This window comes from Canis aureus, chromosome 22 (genome assembly GCF_053574225.1).
Source record: "Canis aureus isolate CA01 chromosome 22, VMU_Caureus_v.1.0, whole genome shotgun sequence".
NCBI classification, from domain to species: Eukaryota; Metazoa; Chordata; class Mammalia; order Carnivora; family Canidae; genus Canis; species Canis aureus.
The window spans coordinates 33,187,861-33,204,813 of NC_135632.1; the positions used below are offsets into that span (position 1 = coordinate 33,187,861).

General features: G+C 37.1%; 1 protein-coding gene across 18 annotated transcripts in view; it reads right to left on the reverse strand.

The window, feature by feature from the left end:
- THRB (thyroid hormone receptor beta) overlaps positions 1–16,953 on the reverse strand; it is a 371,044-nt gene that overhangs the window by 143,125 nt on the left and 210,966 nt on the right. For 6 of the 18 annotated variants that reach the window (XM_077865418.1, XM_077865426.1, XM_077865417.1 and 3 more), the window contains one exon: positions 16,339–16,522. The exons of the other annotated variants lie outside the window; for them this stretch is intronic. The gene's annotated coding sequence lies outside the window, so the exon portion shown is untranslated. The remainder of the gene's footprint in view (positions 1–16,338; positions 16,523–16,953) is intronic. 18 annotated transcript variants of the gene reach the window in all.

A 16,953-nucleotide genomic window follows, 5' to 3' on the forward strand; every position in this document is an offset into this window, starting at 1 on the left:
CACACAGTGTTCCAGGAAAGACTGATAAAGAACGATGGACCTCTAGCCATATCCTATTCAAGTTATGAGCTTGAAGGTTAAGAAAAAAACTTTTTAGTCATTTAAGAACAAAAAGAAAGTTCCCTAGAAAGGCAATAATTTTGGCTAGCCTGATTCCTCCACAATGACATTCAACCTTAGAGACAATGAGACAATTATTTACCAAGCCCTGAGGAAAATTACTGGACCTGCCAACATCAGTGATATGTAAGGGATATGCATTCTGAAAGATGTATGGGGAGTTAGGAAATTAAAGCATCCCAGAGTGATTCTATAAAAACAAAAACAAAAATACATTGGACAGTGTATTCAGTCAAGCATGAGATTAGCATAGGGAAGCCCAGGTAAAAAAGGGCTGTGAGTGAGCACCACACTTTACATGCAGAGTATGATTGGACAATTTGTGAAGGCAGATCTGAGTACAATGCATCTTGAGAAAGTAAAAATAATATAACCCACAGAAGCTGCAAATATGGGAGGGGTTGAGGTGGAAAGAAACATAGTTGGTTTTTTTTAAACAGCTGTAGTTAACTATTTTTTTTTAATTAAAGCAATAAATAAATAAAAAAGAATGATCTCATTAAAAAAACCTTTTAAATGTATAGGAATCTTTTGAAATTGAATATCCCTTTGGTGAAGGGCTACTTAACCAAAATTCAGCAATTTTTTCAGATTCTTTTCAGATAAATTCAGGTAAAATTAAATTTAATGCTTAAAGTAGCACTTATAATGTGATTCCACATGTAGAAAATTGTTTCTCTGTTTCTTTCTATTGTCCTTTTCTCTTTTTTGCATAGATGCATGAGAAATGATCTAGAAAGAATGTTCTCCAAGATGATAGCGCTGGTTATTTTTGGATGGTCGAACTTGGGGTTATAGTTTGCTTTATTTCTTATTTTTGGTTATTTATAATTTTTTATAGTAAATGCTATATTTTACTATATAAGTAAACTATTAAACAATAACACATCATTATGTTTTATAAAAGCAATACTCTATGAGGAAAACGGAGTCACCTCTTACACATCTTAGCACTAGCATTATTATGTAAACTCTGGTAGTGGAGCAGGCACTCCTAGCCATTCTGGCTGACATGGCCCACATGCTCAGGAAATTATATAGTGTGTGGCAATGACTTAGTTTCACAGAAGGACATGGAACTGTAACACTACTGACATATTGCTTCATGACAAATATACTGTCTTGGTCATTTTTCTGCAAGTATGAAATGCTGCCTTCTTGCTAATGTTGCTGATTTGAATTCAAGTAGGAGAAACATGTAATGAAGGTGGGGTAGGGATTAAAGTCTTAATAATTTACTACTGTTATCTCCAGGGAAGAGTCAACATTGCCCTTTTTTTTAAAAGCAAAGGCAGAAGTTCCCACAGCTTATTAAAATGAGTATATGTGAATTTAAATAGAAGAAATGAAGCAAAAATATATTAAAACTAATAAAATATAAAAAAATAAAAGCAAAATGTATATGTGTGTTTATATGTATATTTAAATTATTTCTGATTAAGGGTAACAATATCAATTCTGTGTTCCATCTTTAGTTTATTTGTCTTGATAAATACTTGAGAAGAGATGCCCACTTTATTGGTAAGAAAATAAGTGTAAAATTTTTTTTGATATATATATATATGTTCATGATTTTTTTAAAAATATTTTATTTATGTATCCATGAGAGACACACAGAGAGAGGCAGAGACATAGACAGAAGGAGAAGCAGGCTCCTTGCAGGGAGCCTGATGCAAGACTAGATTCCAGGACCCCAGGATCATGACCTGAGTCAAAGGAAGGTGCTCAACCACTGAGCCACCCAGGTGCCCCTATACTTATGAATTTTGATCCTTCCCTGTTTGGCTTTTTCTGAATTATCTTCTCTCCAATCCATTAATTTGTTTTTCTTTCTTGCAATATCAAATGTATTTGGAGCATTGAAGAATTAAACAATGCTATTTAACTTCTTACAAATGGGTGGTATTTACTCAGATTGGGAAATGGAAAAGAAATATTTTTTAAAATGTGATCATATAGATCAGCATTTTATATTTTGGAAACATAGAAGATAACAGATGGTTCTGTTGAAAATGGCAAAAATTTCAAATTGCAACTAAGGCTGTCTTGCATCTTTATTTTTAATAATTTCTCTTGCTTCACATCTCTGAAAAACAAACAGGCCATTAAAAGCATTCATGACATGCTAGACACTTAACCAGGTTTATTACTGAATGGAGTAAAATTTTATTAACTTTAAACACATTTTAATGAGCTACAGGCATAGTTTGTTCTGCAAAACTACAATGAATTACTCACTGTCTGACTTACATTAAAAACAAAATACAAGTGTCAGGTCAGAGATGAGCTGGAAATCCCATCTAATTATCAAAATAACAAGAATGTAAAGGGATCCATGTTGCCATTTAATCAAGTGAACCTGCAGTCTTGGGTGCTAACATTATGAGCATCTATCTATAATGCCATTACTCAGGCTGGCTAGAAATTAGATACTTCCCAGCCCTTCCAGCTGGGGCTTAATAGAAGCATTGCTAGCATCCATGCAATTCTTGCAAGGGTCTGCAAAGGAACTAAAGTAACAGCTAACGATGGGTCAATTCCTCAGTACACGGAAATTTAAGTCAGATGGTGTTCTGAAAATCTCATTGGACTGGGAGTTGGCAGACGTGAATTTTAGCCTCTGCCTCCATCCTCCATCAGCCAGGCGCCCTTCTTGCCTTTAGCCTTTTGGATCCCTTTGTAAAATGTAGGAGCTCGATTGGGTTATTTCTAAATTTCTTTCCTTCTTTAACATCTTTTGGTTCTTAAAAAGCATGAGTTTTTGTCTAAACTTGCACATAAATGTTTATAATAAAATGTGTGGAGGAACACTGCCCATAGCTGGTCTAGTTGGAGGGGGTCCTTGGGAGAAGGAAGAGAACACACAGTGACCTCTGGAGCTAGCAGACGTTTATCCATACTCATCAGGGGAATACACTTGTATGGAGCTGGACCATTGCCTTTTATTTTCCTTTTTCTACTGGGCACCAGTGTTCCACTTCAACAAACAGTCATGCACCAGAACTTTCTGGAATTGATATAAAGTACCAGACAGGCTATCTATATCTTTGTAATGCACAGTTAAAAGGCTGTAGAGTCAAGTCCTTTAGCAAAATGGTGAAAAGCATAGATCGGAGCAAAGTTCTTGCTAATCTGCATGTTAGATTCCCCTCTCACTGCCAGAATGAGTGGTTGCCTCTGAGAGATAGCCTAGAAGATATGCTTCGACTAAGCCATTGCTCAAGAAGGTGTGATTCTAGGCCCAGAATAGTAAGGTTGGAGCTAGGCTTAGCAGAGACATAAAGGGTCACCAAAAAAAGGAAAGATGATCATAACAGATAAGTCTGAAGCACAAATGCAATGCAAATGGTAAAGGAGCAGATACTAAGGAGGATCATAGGACCCAGGCTAAATCAGCAGGAGAGAGAAGGGAGAGGGAAATTGCAACCACAGGGTGAAGGTCCTATGATACTGTGTGCTCTGGAAGTTCCAATCCTACGCAGTCCATATGAATTCTGAAGAAGCCAGAGAATTCTGCTGGCTGACCCCCTAAGTCAAAAGAGAAAAAAATGGGAGTTATTTTTAAGTGGGGTGCAGCAGAGTTAGGGTTTAGAGGAAGGCATGGCATAGAACCTGTTTGCATCTTATTAGCTGAAATGAGCTATGAGCAGATATTATTGTGAAAGCTACCTTTCAAAATGCTATAAGAAATGGGGGACTCCAAATACAGATGTAGCACAGGGCCCTGGGCACTTCCTATTCTCCAACTAGCAGCATTGGGAGAGCTCCTGTGCTTAGAATCATTGTGGGTCACAGCATAGCAGGCAGCACATCTCATGGTCCAGACCCTTGAGACAAATTTGTTAGTCATTTTTCCTCAAAAAGTAATAGTGTTATATGGGTGACAGAGGGGAGCTACACTCGTGGTGAGCAGAGCATAGCACAGGGAAGTTAAATCACTATGTTGTATACTTGAAACAAAAGTAACATTGTATATCAACTATATCAAATGAATACATTTAAATAAGGAATAAAGTTTAAAAAAAAGTAGTTCAGGGGTGCCTGAATGGTGAATGGCTCAGTTAAGTGTCAGACTCTTGGTTTCAGCTCAGGTTGTGATCTTGAGGTCATGGAATTGAGCCCCATGTTGGGCTCTGTGCTTAGTGCAGAGTCTGCTTCAGATTCGTTCTCCCTCCCCTCTTGCCCTTTCTGCATGTGCTCACTCTCTCAAATACATATAATCTTTTCAAAAAGTCCATTATTGTATTCTTTCTGGAATTGAGGCATTATACAGTTAGGAATCTAACAGGTTGAACTGCTGTTTTAAGCATACCCGAGGTCCTCCAGTGAAAGTGTTTTGGAGGAATCAATTGCCAGTCCCAGCAGTCCTCATGGTGGTTCACCTTCACAGAATCATGATACAGGGAAGCTCTTAAAGTTTTCCCAATTCAACTCTCATACTTTCTAATAAAGGAAACTGAGGACTTTCGAGGGTGAATGAGATGGTCTAGCTTACACAGTTGGCTGGTGAAGGACTGGTGGTTAGAACACTGATTTCTTGACTCCATTTTTAAAGAATGGTCCTTGCCAAATGTTACTTATTCAAGTGTAACTTTCATAATTTGGCCATATCTGAATAACAACTCTACTTGATAGTTCCCTCCATATCAACTCACACTTTTTAAAAATTTAAATTAGTTGAAAAAGACAACTATTATTACTGTTGTAAAATGAAAAACCTGTATGCGTTATCAAACATATAGAAAATGAGATAATGCTAGGAACTGATAGCTGGATACAGGGGTTGGGGAATAAGCCAGTAGTGTGAGGCCCAATGTTGTTGGCAGGGATAGGCAGGAACAGAGAGTGGACAAGGGTGAGTAGCCCAGTGGCTGCTTTGGCCTGTGTCTAACCAACCTGGAAGTGAATTGAGAGATCAATTCACATCAACACCTCCTCCTCTTCTGCCTACAATTATTCTGGGCCCAACTAAAATCATTTCCTAGACCACCAGGAGTGCAGAATTCCCATCTTGGGAGCAACACAACAGTATTATAGATAACACATATTTTGGACTGAAGGCACAATCCCTAGGTTTGTGTTTGTGTGTGTGTGTGTGTTTTAAAATGGGGATTCTGAGTCTTATCTCTAGTTGCTTTCAAGATTTTATCACTGTGTTGGCTGATCTTCACAATATTTCTGGGCATGGATTTAATTCTTATTTATCTTGCTAAGAACTTCATTATGCTTCTCTACTATTTAGGAAAATTAACTGTGATTATCACTTTGAATATTGTCCCTTGCCCATTCTATTTGCCTTGCTTTGTTCCTTCCTAAACTCCAGTTATATTTATCATGAACCTTGTTATTCTATTAGCTATAACTCCCAATCTTTCATATTATTATGAAGATCTTTTTATTATTATGTGATAAATTTTTGTGAATTTCCTGCTACTGCATTAGTTCAACTGTTTCTTTTTTTATTAATTTATTTATTTATGATAGACATATATATATAGAGAGGCAGAGACACAGGAAGAGAGAGAAGCAGGCTCCATGCAGGGAGCCCGATGTGGGACTCGATCCCGGGTCTCCAGGATCGCGCCCTGGGCCAAAGGCAGGGGCTAAACCGCTGAGCCACCCAGGGATCCCAGTTCAACTGTTTCTATTTAACCTGCTTATCTTGTTGGCTCTTAATTTAGAAGCTACTTTCCCACAACTTCTATTTAGTTCATTTTCAAATCTATCCATTTTTATTCTTATCACAGTGGTAGTTCATTTTTTATGGCATTTATTCCTTATTCTGACTCTAATTATTTTACTCATTCCTACTTGTATATAGTCTTTCCAATTGTTCCCATCATATAAAGTTCTCATGGTGGTAATACTTCTTTTACAGTATCTGATGACTCTCACTTGTGGTATTTGCTTTTACTGTGATATTTCTGGAAACCTGTTATTTATCTTTTAGTGTCTTCCTTCATTTCTGGTTCCTGGTAACTTCCAGTGGTGTGCTAGTATCAGCTGTACATTAACAACTTTTTGTTGTGGTTTACTTAGCTTGTCTAGAGTTTTGTGATGTGAAAGTTTCCATGTTAGCTAACTCTACCAGGTTTCTAGGACCAGAAGCAATGCAGACACAGGGAAAGTGAAGGACTCCATGAAAATCTGCTTTTTGCTCCTTTTCCTGCTTCTATTCTTGTGAAGACCTGTACTCCCTCTCCACTTTATACATGCCTTGTAATCAAATAGCTTATGGCCTCCATGGAAGGGACAAGGAGTTAATGATTTCTCTAGAGTAGATCTCATCTAAGGAAGGATAGGTGACAATGACCAGAAGAAGCTCTCATCATATCTGTATTTCAGACCACTGGGCATTAGGCATCTTGATTTCAAGGCTCTCTGGCTCCAAGGAATAACCCCTGGACCTTGTCTTTGTTCTAACCAGCTCCTGGGTACCTGAGGGACATGTATACCAAACTACCATCCTCAGTAAAACTCCCCAGACCCTCAACGAAGATGAGACTCATGCTTCTTTCCTTTCCGAGTCTCCAGACATTCCGTCTGCATCTGCTGTCTCTATATCTTCCAACAAACTCTGCTCTCACTTTCTGCTGGCTCGTGTTTGACTTCGTCCTACAAAAAGCCAAGGACCCTCCTGGTTGGTCCTGAAGGACTCCCTCTGAGGCCTTGGAACCAGCCTGTCAGCAACAATGCTGTATGTTCAATATTAAGAAAACTTAAAAATGTTTGTATGTATTATAATTCTTGAGTTGGTCAATTTTGCTGTTTTTACATTCTTATTTTATGTTTTCTTTCTTAATCCTCCTCTCTACTTCTTATGTATTTACCTCCTTTCCATCTCTTACATTCTGCTCTCTATTGCTTTCCCTCTGCTAAACAAGTTTATCAGAGGATTTCTGTGGAAGCAATCATCCTGTTCCATGAACAGTATTTTAAAGGATACTTAGTTTTTAGATGTAGGCAAGCACAGATTCCTTGAAAGGAGATAGTTTTTATTAGACATTAAATATTAATTATTAGAAAGCATTTTGTGTACTTATATAGTTATGATTAGAGACAAATTATTTTTGCCTATGTACTGAAGCTAGTGATGTGTTTTAGATGTTTGTGTTTAGAGTGTGCTGAATCAAAGGTTGGCAACTTTTTCTACAAAGGGTCAGACAGTAAATATTTTAGGCTTTGCAGGCCATACAGTCCCCATGACAGCTATCCAAATCTGCCATTATAGTGTGAAAACAGCCATAGACAATATGTAATAATCCTTTGCCTTTATGGTCTTATCTCAAACATCAGCCTTAACAGGATACTTAAAAGCCTCTTTTCACTTTAAAGATTCAGCCTCTTCTTTTTAAATTGTATTTTAGATCCCCAAAGCACCTACACCAATTTCTAACACATACCAGGGTACTCAACGCATTTGTTAAATGAATGAATTGATGATTTATGGTTTTAATTACACTTGACTTCTATGGCAGTATTTTCTTACTCTGGTTTGTTCATATGCCAAGTCTTTGCTTAAAATAAATTAGGTTGCATAATAGAAATTCTGTAATTCTTTTTCTGGTGGTGACTGGCAAAACTAACTAAAAGCTCCATTATTTAAGACATGACACAGTACAAGAAAACAATTAGACTATTAAAATCCCACAGATCTATTTCAGAACGAGCTATTTTAATAATGAGGTAAGAAAATAATAGCAAGTTGAAAAGACTGTTAGCTGAGATGAACTGCTCTTGACTTTATGGGTACCTTTATTGTCATAAGCAGAGGCAAAAGATGGAAAACACTCAGCAGAAAAAAATAAATTACAGTAATTGGAATTGCTTGTTGTTGGGTGTCAGTTACCTTTACATTGCATGTGACTAATGTGGCTGGAGGAGGGCAGAGTGGTACAGTGGATGATATATGGGTCAGATGGATCTGAATTACAATCTCCACTTTGCCACTTACTGTGGTATAAATTTAGAAAGTTATTGAAAATTTTTGAATTCCAATTCCCTCAATTCTAAGATGGCATTGGGGGGCAGTGACACCAATAAGTGTGTTAGATGAGTAATATTTATTGTATAGTACCCAGCAAATATTAAACACTAAGTGAGAGCCATTATGATTACAATGGTCAGAGGGTTGTTACGTTTTGAAGGTAATGGCTACTTACTAATAATTGAGCTCTATACTCTTTGGATGGATGGGATCCTGGGCCATTTAAAATTTTACTATATACTCTAGTTGGTATGTGCCTGTAGAATTTTGTCTTAGTTCTGAAAAAGATTGCCAATAATTTATGATGTGCTAACATGTTGTCTTAGAAGATACTGCCTTTCTTTTAGTTGGGGATAATTTTTTTCCTGGCAAAGAAGTTTTGCTCATTTAATCACACTTATCAAAACCATACCCATATGAGTCAAGGGAAGAGAACCAATTTAACTTCCTTTCTAGAAGTTACACTGGTTTCCTTTTGCCATCACATTTCGTCCAGCTGTAGTCATATTTTGTTGCCACCATGAAAATCAATTCAGATCCTTGGTTGCTAAGCAATTTCTTTTTAAAAATTCACTGTATTTTATTTTACTGAATTATTTTATTTCCACTGAATATCTTCCTGTATTCATGGTCTTTTTTTCTATTAAGGTTCATTGACCTTTCACCTATTTTTTGACCATTTGGATCCAAAATAGCAAAGAAAATGAAATCTTTTATCTTTAAAACATAACCATTAGTATCAAATACTTATTTCTGTTGACTCAGGAGTTTCAGATGATTCAATATATGACATTAGTATTTGGAACTTTCTTATTCAAAGTCTGTTTACAACTGAATAACTAGTGGGAAGAACTATATATAAGAACTATATATATGTATATATATATATAATATATATAAGAACTATATCTGTGTATATATATCATATATATTATATATATAAATATATATATCTTTTTTTTTGTAGAAAGATGTAACAGACTGCTCTGAATTGACCACACACACACATACACACACACACACATACCCCAAAACTCAACTCTCTATATCCATGAGCTGTCAGTGTATTTGCATGGGTTGCTAACTTGCAAATCTTTCATTTATGTAACAAATATTGAGCACCTATACTGCGTCAGGCACTCTGTTAAGTGCTTGGGAGATATCAGTCAATAAAACTGACATCCCTGCCCCACAGAGCACATTCTAGTAGGTGACTATTTAGAAATCTCTTCAATAACACTCAAGTACACACAAATTAATATATCTCATCCCCACAAGGTTATGGTTCTAAGTGGAGAATTAAGTGAAGAAATTATATTATCAGAGGCCAAAAACACACTCCATGTGTCATCATTTCCATCAGTGATAGAATGCTCCCTGCTTCATGGTAAAATGAGAAGAAAAAGGACAATACTATATAATATATACATGCATAATTCCTTATCTATAATTTCAAAATATAAAACTGTCAGAAACTAAAAGTTTTTAAATAACTTATTTGGTGGTAAAAACTGACCTGATTTCATATGGGTGTTTGGCATTTATTGAGTCAACTTAGTGTGAATATTTTCATGTGTATATATTTGTTTATATACAGTGTGAATATTTCTCTGCAGAAATATTAATGTGCTTCATATGGTTTGAGATATTCCTTCAGATGCTATAATACTACTTCCATATCTTCTAAAACCTCATACCCTCCAAAAATCTGAATTCTGGGACTGGTCTAATAAGGATTTTGGATAAAGGACTGTTGACCTTCATGTATATGTCTTTGTAAGGTTGCCAATCATATTTTCTTGGGAAGGCCTATCCCTTCTTTCTGCTACAGTCTTTTTTGCTTGTAGGGGTATTAAAATATTCTTTTATTTGGTGATAGTAGGTAGTAAATGTTTGTTCTGTTTTCAGATATCTTTATTTTGCAAAATAGAAAAGCTAGCTGTTCTCTATTTCTTTTTAAACATGATGCTCAGCTGTGAAATGTGAAATTTTGGGTGAGACTGACCTAGTCTAGGAAGCCCGCTTGCTGATCACATTCCACCCTCAATCTACCGGCCCTAATATTTAATTATTATAGTTCTTTAAATCAACCCACTTAAAAGCCTGAAATAAACTTCTTTTCAAAGCAAATATTTTATCACCAATGTAAATGAAAAAACCAGTACTATTTGTCATAAACAAGAGGTCACTAACCAAACAATATCCCTTGGCCCACCAAAAAATACCTGGGGATCTAACCCATGATCCTATCCTTGAATGGATCAGATAGAAAGCATTTTAGGTTTCTTTCTATCTGATCATTCACTTTCATTTCTCTCAAGACAATTTAAATTTCCTTTTGTTCTGACTTGAAAGGATAAATCATCAACCTCCTTCCAACTATTCCATGTATTCCACAATGATAATCAAATCACATCTTGAATTTTTCCCATTTGGGTGGTTGTGGTTATACTTTGATCTCAACTTCTCCAATGTAGCCTTGGCTTTCTTTCCCCTTATAAGGGTATAGCCTACTGCTTCTCAAATTTGAACATACACTCTAATCCCTTGGGCACCCTGATAAATGCAGATTTTGATTCTGGAGGTTTGGACTGGACTGTGAGATTTGCATATCTTGCAAGCTGCCAGGTGATGCTGATGCTGCTGGTCTCAGGATCACAATTTGAGTGGCAATAGTGTCCTTGGCAAAGAGTGTCAGGACTGGCTGGAGGGGTGGGATGGATTAGATTATCATTCTTCTTTGCCCTTTAATCTCAAGGAGTGCTTTCCTAAGAGTGATTGGGAGAGGACAGCCTTAAGTTATTTTTATTTCCATTCAGTAATTGGGTTTTCCCAATCTCTAATTCTCTGCATCTGATGGTACTTACAGAGGCTTAATGGTATATGCTACATTGAAATACTGTTTATAAGGACTTAAATTATAGAATGTTCAGAGCAAAAACCAAAGGGATAAACAGTTAAGGTTACCTGGGGAAGCGAATTAGTGTTAGCTATTTTAAAGTTCCTATGGATTCATTTGTGTTCTCTTTGTGGGTTATATACATGCATAATATTATCTTTTTATAAAAAAAAACTACCTCAAGAAACCAGGAATGAATGTATGCATAAATAATTTGTAAAGCCTTTGTAATGATCAGTTTTGATGACTCATTCCTTCTGTTTCCTTTTCCTTCCATTCTTTCTTTCCAATTTATCTATTTCTCTTCTATTATTATTACAATTACAAGCATTTATATCCTATTTGTGACATACAAAGCAGTCGACATTCACAGGGCACCTGCCTTGAGAAAATGAAGCAAAAATTCATCATATTTAGTTCAGTGCAAAAATACCAGATTGTTGCTGTCCCGGTTAGTGGTTATTGGTTAATTCAAGGTAAGAATCAGTGCTTGTTTTTTTTTTTCAGTGCAAAAATACCAGATTGTTGCTGTCCCGGTTAGTGGTTATTGGTTAATTCAAGGTAAGAATCAGTGCTTGTTTTTTTTTTTTTTTTTTTTTTTTTATTATTCAGTGTTCGCTTTGGCAGCACATATACAAAGTTAAGAATCACTAAGCCAGTCAGAAGACTGTTCTGGAAGCCAAGATTCCACTCAAATATCCTATATTGTTTGCTTTTCCATTTATTTTTCTCTGAAAGAGAAGGTTCTTATGCTCTTTGTTTGATTAGGCCTATACTTATATAAAGTATAGAACACCTAACCTCTCTCTATATGTGTGTGTATATATATATATATATATATGTGTGTGTGTGTGTGTGTTTATTATATACACACACACACATATATATATATATATATTAGAATTTGGGCATCAATATATTATTTTTTTGAGATTTTATTTATTTATGAGAGACACAGAGGGAGAGGCAGAGACATAGGCAGTGGGAGAAGCAGGCTCCCTGTGGGGAGCCCAATGCGGGACTCAATCCCAGGACCCTGTGATTACAACCTGAGTCAAAGGCAGATGCTCAACCACTGAGCCATCCAAGTGCCCCCATCAATCTATTTTTTCTTTAGCTATCCACTTATTTGTTGTTTGCAGAGAAAAGTGAGAGAGAAAGCAACTTAGCAAGTAAGCTTGGGCTCTGGATTCACGCTGTAGCTTCTTCACTTAGTGGAGCATCTCTTTGAGCTGTTTACTCATCTGTGAGAGCAGAGCACCTACGTTATTGTGGGAGAATGAAATGATGTAATTCCTCCAAAGCACTTGACAACCAGCCCAGTTCATTGAGTTCAATAAAATGATTAATCTAATATCCCATGGGAACAGATGCTATCGTTCCTCCTGTATGCTCTGGGGCTTTCTTTTAAGGGAAGTTTGTGTCATTGTAGAATCAGATTTGGGGAACAAATGGATTTTTAAGGGACAAAGTTGTTTTTTTAAAATTTAATTTTCTCAATTTATATTAAATAATAGTGCAATTCTGGGTTAAGTCACTTAACCTCTTTATTTATTTATTTATTTATTTATTTATTTATTTATTTATTTATATTTTCTTATTCTTTTAAAAGATTTTACTTATTTATTAGAGAGAAAGAGAGAGAGAGAGAAAGTGAAGTTGAGCATAAGCAAGGGGAGGGGCAGAGGGAGAGGGAAAAGCAGGCTCCTTGCTGAGCAGGGAGCCCGATGTGGGGCTTGATCCCAGGACCCTGAGATCATGACCTGAGCTGAAGGCAGATGCTTAACCAACTGAGCCACCCAGGTGCCCCCAGCCTCTTTTGGTCTAACTTTTTTTCCTGTCTATAAAGTGAAGGTATTGGACTAGATGATCTATAATGAGTATATTTTGCATTGTGACACTCCCCCCTCCACATACCCTAAATCAAGTTTCATGAATGACTATTTAATCTTCCTATGAAAGATTTATTACACAGCTTCTGTTCTAATCTATTGTTTTTCACGAAAAAGAAAAGTACTGGATATGACCCACTTAATTCATTTCATGCTTACTACTTGTTACAACTTGCAGTGTAAAAACCCTGGAGAAGATCATCTCCATGATTTTGCCAGCAGGAACAATCTCCAATTCCAGCGGGTTGTGACTGGAACTCTTTTAAAGGCTAAAGAAGCCTCAACTCCACTATTCTTGAACCTGAATTTTAGTGCCAGCTTGACTTTCAGTTCAAAGCACTGTTTTTCTGCCCTCACATAATGTGCTGTTTATGGATTTGTAAACTAGGAGTCTAAGTGATACACTTTTATCAGAGCCTGTGAGTTCTTCCCAAGTCTGGTCCTCTGTTTTGCCCCGCACTTTCCTGGCACTTGGTTCCTGGCTGGCACTTCCTCTTCCAAATATTTCTGAAACAAGAAGTTTGCATCTTGAGTTTCTCAACAAACATAAATGTTTATTTGGAAAAGGAATATAGAAAGGAACATGTAACAGTCCTTTTAAATTCACATAAGGATAAATAAAATGTTACGGTATAGCCTTAGACAGCTAAAGTAATTTAAACATTATGTTGAAAAACTGCCCTGGCAGTTTACCAAGAGCATTAATCATCACCTCTTACTTTATGAAACTTTGAAAACTGAACACCACCACTGATCTCACTTTCTTAATCTATGAATGAAGAAGCTGAAATGGATAATTTCTGAGGACACTTCTGGCTTTTAAAAACACTGTTCTATTTTGAAAGTCCAGCCTGCTGTTAGGCACCTTTGCTGCTACTTTACCTGCTGCTGAAAACTTTACTGTCTGATGGATTTTCTCTTATGAGGGAGAAGAAGTCAAGGAAAAAGGAACTGCCAATGATTCCGAGGGTCTTGTTTTACGGATGTCATCATGTCACACTGCTTTTTGGGTCATGTTTGTATTTCTCATTTGGCTCTGTCTTGAGCAGGATGGAAATGTGCATTCTTGAGAGTAACCTAACTCTGTGACTGACTATTGTGGGCTTTCTTTTCTGTCCCCATTTTTGGACTTTAGGGGTTGCCTAGGAGAAGACAATGACCTGCAGTGGCTCTCAACCTTTGGTGTGCAGCTGAACCACCTGGGGACTTGAAAACAGAACTCAAAAGACTGGGCTATGCCCTTTGAGCCTCTGATTCACTAGGTCTCGCTGGACCTCCTGCAACCCTCTACATTTTGAAAATGCTCTCCCCAGGTGATCTGATATATATCAGAGGCTGAATAACTACTGGACTTAGTCACATCAATGGGCTTTGTACTCACCCCTAAACTGCTACTTCCCCAGGAACTGAAATGTCCAGGGACTGCAAGAGAAGAAAGGAACCTGGGAAACCTCTCTATATTCTTCTATTTCTTTTGTTAACCTCCTTTTCATGCTCTTATAGACAGCCTTCTGAGTTAAGCTGCTATCATACTTGGAGACTGAAGATCAACGAATCCAACTGTCTTTATTGCATATGACTTCTCTAAGGAGTAACTGTTTTGGGCAGTTTCAAAACTATTCTCCCAAATGTTGCTGGTTAGCATATAATAATTGATACAGGCACACATGGGAGATATTATGGGTTTGGTCCCAGATCAAGGCAACAAAGTGAAGATCATAATAAAGTGAGTCAATTTTTTTTGTGTCCTGGTGGATATAAAAGTCATGTTTACACTATACTATAGTCCACTAAGTGTGCAATAGAGTTATTGTCTAAAAATCAATGTATATACCTTAATTAAAAATACTTTATTGCTAAAAAGTACGAACCATCATCTGAACTTTCAGTAAGTCATGATCTTTTTGCTGGTGGAGGGTCTGTGTTGCCTCTTGCCTCTGTGTTGATGGCTGGAGACTGATCAGGGAGATGGTTATGGAAGGTTAGGAGGGCTGCGGCAATTTCTTAAAATAAGAAAAATGAAGTTTGCTGCAGCCAGTGACTCTTGTACAAAGGGTTTTTCTGTAGCTTGTGATGTCATTTAAGAGTGTTTTGCCCACAGCAGAACTTCTTTTCAAAACTGGAGTCAGTCCTCTCAAACCCTGTTGCTGCTTTATCAACTAAGTTTAAATGCTATTTTAAATCCTTTGTTGTCATTTAACCATCTTTACAGCATCTTCACCAGGAGTAGATTGCATCTCAAGAAACTACTTTCTTTGCTCATTCATAAGAAGCAACTCCTCTCCTCTTCAAGTTTTATCATGAGATCGAAGCAATTCAGTCCCATCTTCAGGCCCCACTTCTAATTCTGGCTCTCTTGTTGTTTCCACCGTATCTGCAGTGACTTCCTCCACTGAAGTTCTGAACTTTCAGTTTGTAAAACACTCAAATCTGTGAAGTTCAGTAAAGTGGAGTGCAAGAAAACATGGTGTGCCTGTATTCACATTGTATAATAGGTTGCTGAATAAACTTTTAGGTAATTCATCTGAAAGCTTTCATCATTAGCTTTAAATAATCAAGTCAATTATTCATTCATTTATCCTGCATTAAAGACTGAATGCATTTGCTAGACATTGAAGTACTTCAAATAGAGCACTGATTAACAGCCTGAGATCAAAGTCTCCCTTGGTTCAAATCCAGCTCCATCATTTCTCAGTTTTTTGATCTGGAACATAGTATCTGACTCAGTAAATCTCAATTTTCTTTTCTGCAAATGGGAATAATGATAGGATCTGCATTTTGGGTGGTGGTATGAAAAAAAAAAAGAACTTAACACTTATAACAGTGCCTAGGACATGATGGGTAAGATTAAGGGAAAGATGGATAAGATCAGATGATTTAGAGTATAGAAGTAAGGAGCCAAACACCAATTAATAGGTGAAGTAAATGTGCAGAGAACACCTGAGTGGATCCAGTGTCTATTGTGGGTAGGGTGGGAAGTGGGGAGGGAGAAGTGTGTGCTTGGGGAAGCCTGAATGATTTGATGCTGAAGTAAAGTTCTGAAGAAAGATCAATAATCAAGCATACTTAAAAAAAATCATTCTTGGGGCACCTGGGTGGCTCAGTCAGTTAAGTATCGGCCTTTGGCTCAGGTCATGATCCTGGGGTCCTGGGATAGAAAGCCCTGAGTTGGGCTTCCTGCTCATCAGTGAATCTGCTTCTGCCACTCCCCCTGCTCATGCTCTCTTTTTCTCTCTCCCTCTCAAATAAATAAAATCTTAAAAAAACTTTATTCTTGTTTCTTATATAATTAACTGCATGCCACTTAAAAATCATATAGATACTTAGAAACTCAATATATTTAAAACGTTTAAGTTTTTAGTAATCACATTTTTTGGGAGGTGGTGTGAATTTATGAGTTCCATTGCTTCTAAGGGGAGGAGGAAAAGAAAAGAACTCACATCTGTAGTGGAAGTATCTGTCAAGAATGCTGTAAAGGAGACTCTTGTATCAGGCTTGGAGGGTAGTCCAGAGCAGTGGTTCTCAACAGGAAACAGGTGTGTCCCTCTCCACCTTCCCAGGGACATTTGGCAATGTCTGGAGACATTTTTCATTGTCATGATCGGAGATGGGTGCTACTGGCATCTGGTGGGCAGAAGCCAGAGATGCTGCTAAACATTTAACAATACACAGGACAGCCCCTCACAACAAAGAATGATCTGGATCAAAATGTTTAGAGTGCCAACCTGTCAGTGATTCTCAAACTATAGTACACCAGAATCGCTTGGAGAGTTGTTAAAACCCGCATTGCTAGGCCCCACACCCAGAACTTCTGATTCAGTAGGTCTGGGGTAGGACCCACGAATTTGTATCTCTAAGTTCCTAGGTAATGCTGATGCTGCTGGTTTGGGGCTCTACTCTGAGAACCACTGGTCTATATAATCTCTATATTCATTTTCAAGTTTGAAATCCCAGAGAAACTTTTTTCACTTATACAAAGTTTTTTTTAAAGATTTTATTTATTTATTAATGAAAGGGGGAGAGAGAGAGAGAGACAGACAGACAGACAGAGAGAC